Below are 4,981 nucleotides of genomic sequence, written 5' to 3'. Positions count from 1 at the left end.
TGGGCCTTTCGAAAAACTGATGCAAGGGCCGTTACAACTAGGTGGATTACTTAAAAACTTAGCTTGTTCTTAGGAACTAGAAGCTTGGAAGACTTCTGTTATTTGAATTGAAAGATTGGAGTCAAAGTTTCTTTTCGGTTCGTTATAAAAGTTCATAAGATCGGACAACTAGGTGGATTATTTGAAAACTTAGCTTGTCCTTAGGAACTGGAAGCTTGGAGGACTTCTTTTATTTGAACTGAAAGATTGGAGTCAAAGTTTCTTTCGGGTGTTATAAAAATTCATAAGATCCATTGTTAAAACCTTTTAGGGTGTGATCAAGATTTTATCGTACATATAGTACCACAATTAAAAATACTCATGGGATGCAATCTACCCCCATCACATGTTTATCCAAGTTCTTAGATATGTAACGCAAAGGCCAAAGCACTTTATCATACATGTGTATACATATACAATATCAAATTGACTTAATTTAATCTATCATTAATCTATACTTTTAATAAATATTTAATATCAAAATTTTGACATAAGAGCATCATTTTATTAATTATAAGCAAAACAAAACTACAAAACAAAAATCATGCATATCAGCTTCAACATAAATGTCAAAACATCGAAAAGGTTACTTGTAACATTACATGCAACATAATACAAAGCAGACCAGCATCTAAGAGCTGCTTATTCAAACACCAAACTTTATTGTCAAAAGAAAATTATTACGCGTTACCAAACCGCTTCTTGAAGAAAGCAACCAGAATTTCTCTTGGAGGTAAACCATCCTTGACAACTTGACGGTTAATATAGTTACCACCCCATTCTATTAGTTTTGGGAACTTGTCTTTGGTCACTAGCTTTATTCCTAATGCTTCTTCAGCTGCTCCGACCCAGTATGCTATGAAAGTAGCAGCAATATCAACCAGGTTAATATTGTCACCTCCAAAAAACCTCTTACCTTTGATATTCAATTCGTTTTCTAAAAATTGCAGCAGCTCATGAGCTTCTGCAACCACTTGCTCCTGCCCATGGCTGCCAATGGCCTTGAATAATGCAGGAATGCACTGAACATGCCATACAATTAATGTAAAATAATTTATGGTTATATACGATGTTTTAAAAATTCTTCATCTGAACCGGTCGCAACCAAGTCAATTAACACTATTCAAGTGTTCCTCACACGAACCGGTCGGTTATTGGTCTGCTCGGTGAACCAGTTGCACTGGACAATATGGTGGTTGGACTAGATTATCAATTATTTATTTATTTTTAAATCTCATATTTTCGAGGCCTTGTATTTTGTATTGTTTTTTTCTTCGACACGTAAAATTAATACTAATAGAAAAAAAGATATTTAAGTTTTATTGTGTTATTAAAATGCAAACTCAAACCAAAAGATAAAATATTTTAATATTTTGTTGTAAATAACTAAATATATATACTTTTATTCTTAATATTATTTATAACTTATAACGTTACCTGCTTTTAAATCTGGTCCAACAGTGAATCGTAAAGTGAAACAAGAGATTTCTTTTAAATCTAATAGCCTAAAATAATCAAGTATTTATAGAAACAAAACATGACTTTTAAAAACTTTAAAACATCTAGAAAAAGATCAATTGTTCAGATAAAATGAAATCATTAAAAAACCAATACCTTATCATCAATGAACTTGGCCTAAAATCGGGCCTGAGCCTTCTCGTAAGGATCCTTAGGCAAAAGCGGAACCCCTTTCCAGGCATCATCCATGTACTCAATGATCACAAGCGACTCCGAGATCGGTTTTTCTTTGTGCACGAGCACAGGGATCTTTTTATGGACAGGATTGTATTTGAGAAGATCGGCACTCTTGTTTCCTAGATCTTCTACGACGAATTCGTAGTCGATTTTCTTGACATTCAAAGCAATCTTCGCTCTACAAACGAACGGACTTCCATCAACTCCGTACAACTTCACCTCGTCGGCCATTTTTTGATTCAATCTTTATTTCTTAATTTAATTTCAGATTTAGTTTTGGGGGTGGTTTGAGTTCTTCCATGGACGATTTATATAAATGTTAGAGTTGACTTGGTCGCCACTTGTTATTATTTAATATCTATGCTGTAGTTGACTAATTTAGAGAGCTGATATGCTGTTAATACTTGTACGATATGCAGGTCACAACAAGTTTGAATTGACAGCTTAAAAGTTTAAAATATGAACATCAGCGCATGATGACAAGCGGTGGCAAAGAGTCAACATCTTTGTAACGAAATAATTTGCTTATCAGTTTCATATTTAGCTTAACGATGAAGGGTTTGAATAGTGTAATTTGTCGCAGCAAAACAAGTGTCATCGGTAATACTCATAATTGTCACCGCTAAAGGTACTACCGACGACATGTCGCCGTGACTGATTCCTCGCCGCTAAAGATCAAATCTTCGCTATTAATGGAATGATGTCAACGTGTTGCCTTTGCCTATGCCGAAGATGTTACTGAAAAGTTTGCGGGAGACCGAAAAGATCTAGATTTCTTGCGGAAATTTAGCCAAAGACAGAGTTAATTACAAAAAAACAAACGCATGAACATTTGCATAAATTCTGATGAACACAAAATCCACATGAACACATTTGCATAAATTTAATCAACAAATACATATAATCAACGAATACATATTTACATTAAAAGTTTTAAAAAATCTACAAGTTGTGGGCGATTGCATTTGCAGGTAGGTGGTGCGGCGGTGGTGGTGGTCAGGTTGATCAGTTCTTCATGTACGTCATAGAAAAGATGAATATTATGATAAATCTATGACTAAAACATACCTGTCATAGCAGAGAGAAAGGACACGGCTGATGAGAATGATCCAGACAACATGATAGTTAGCTTTGTCGAGTTCTCCTTTAAGATGTATAATAGTGATGGGGATTAGGGTTCTTAAAAAACCAAATAATATATAGAGAGGGGGGGGGGACGAATTTAGTTGTGGGGTTTAGGGTTATGTCTTGTGATGTTTATTTGTCTATCCATATATTTATATACATCTAAGGGGAAACCTTTGATTAATAAAAAAAGGTAATTTGGTCCATCAACAATTACATAGCTAATTTAATAGTAAGGTTTAATTAATTAATTTGGATATATTATATATAAAAGATAATGATGGTCGTATATATATATATTAAAATGATATAGAAGAATTGGTGATGTGAAGGGACAAGAAGAACTTTTCTAATACTCAGGTATCTCGCTTTCGAATCAGTAATATTTCCTCCTTTATAATTCCAAGCATCCAAAATTCTATCTTCGGCGAAACAAACACTGGTTTATTTTCTCCTCGCTGTCTATGAAGATTAAGGTCGCTCAACCTGTTCTGATGGATTTGATGGAGTAGTAGCCTTTGGATTTGAACATTAGGTAATTATCTAGTTCCATTTTGATTAACATCACTCTGCTATGGTCATCACAAAACTAATGGTCATTTTCATCCACACGTAAATGAAGACGCAAACTATTCAGGTAGGTATATGTCAATTATCTAACCTTTTCGTGTGCTATTCGAAAGGTTTATGTCTATATATGAGTTTTCTTAGGGTTTTACAGTCGTTTTGAATCTGTATATGCCTAATTGTGCGATACTCTCAGATCTATGCTTAACTCGTGTTCCAACAATGTTTTTAAAAGTGATAATGTGATTCGAAATCTTTTACATATTAAATTTCTGCTAGATGTTTAGATCTACGGTTTACGGTGAGTATTAATACCGAGCCTATGAACATATTTTGAATACATGGACTTCATTTGCTTTCGAATCTGAATGTTGATATGCTTCTTTAAGAAATTGAAAATACTTTGTGTAGTGTTTATGCTTTTTTATGGTAATTGTTTGCTATTTCAAAAGGATAAGTTGATTCGAAGTGATTAGCATGTGTTGGTTTGTGAATCATTTTTTTTCAAATAAATGATGAAAGTAGATGTTATTGCGGATTTCAGATACGTTTACAAATGATTTAACATAAGCTTTCTGTATTTCATGTTATTTGATATATGTTATTAAATTAGTTAAGAGTTTGTAAATCACTTTCAACTGAATGTGAACATGTTGATTTCTTACAATTAACCTCAAGTTTTAAACTGATTGTGATGCTGCAAGTTTGGGAGCAGCAAATTTCCTAGAGTTTGACATATTAGCACAAACCAAGGTTCGATCTTGTTTTGAGTTATCATTGTTCATATTTATTTTATTGTGTCAATTCTAATGATTTTGTCTTATTTTTTAGTTATTTTATTATTCAATGTTGGATGTAGGCGCCTTGCTATATTAAGAAAATAGCTTAAGAGTCGAGTGGAGAGGTAGTTTATGGATCTTGAAGACAATTAGCCATTTTGAGAACATTTAGTAAATGATTAAGCAGGTATCTATCTACCAAATAATTTTATTATTATTATTAGTGATGAACAGTGGTGGTGTTGAAGTTGCTATTATTGCAGTGAATTCAACCAACAATCTTAACGTTTCTACGGCTGGTGGGAGGGTTGACCCGGTGGCTAATTTAATTATTTAGCTTTGTAAAGTGTTTCAGGCTAACCCAATCCAACCGTTTCAATGCATTACTTATTGGTGAATAATATTTTTGTAATCCTAATTACAATTTAAACACCAACTATAAAATGCTTATTAAAAACATTTGAAAACACGACAGAAAAGGTTTGGGCCATACCAACCCAACAAGTTTTCTATGATCAGTACCATAATTAAAAATATTGACCTGAACCACTATGAGAGTTGATTGGGTCATTGACGATTAGGAAGAATCTATCAAAAATGCTTATAACAAGCTAATTTAGAACTCTTAAGTACACGTGTGGATACGTAGTTATGATATACCTCCACCAAATAGAGAGAGTTTGGAAATGTGTGTTGAACGAGCAGTTGCATACTTCAAAAACGAAGTAAGATAACAATTTTATTTCATGTTTCTTGCATTTCTGCCATTTTATTTC

General features: G+C 33.3%; 1 pseudogene across 1 annotated transcript; it reads right to left on the bottom strand.

The window, feature by feature from the left end:
* Positions 1-609: 609 nt before the first annotated feature.
* LOC143573342 (putative glutathione S-transferase) lies at positions 610-2,171 on the bottom strand (annotated as a pseudogene). Its single transcript, XR_013142413.1, has 2 exons — positions 1,654-2,171; positions 610-1,061 (listed from the first exon to the last, which is right to left on the bottom strand). The product of XR_013142413.1 is annotated as a putative glutathione S-transferase (transcript).
* Between the last annotated feature and the right edge of the window lie 2,810 nt (positions 2,172-4,981).

Source organism: Bidens hawaiensis, unplaced genomic scaffold (assembly GCF_021521415.1).
Source record: "Bidens hawaiensis isolate Kalapana, Puna unplaced genomic scaffold, B.hawaiensis_p1.1 tig00026387_1, whole genome shotgun sequence".
In the NCBI taxonomy this organism is placed as follows: domain Eukaryota; kingdom Viridiplantae; phylum Streptophyta; class Magnoliopsida; order Asterales; family Asteraceae; genus Bidens; species Bidens hawaiensis.
The sequence above is the reverse complement of the archived record's forward strand: the minus strand, read 5'-3'. Positions and strand labels throughout refer to the sequence as shown.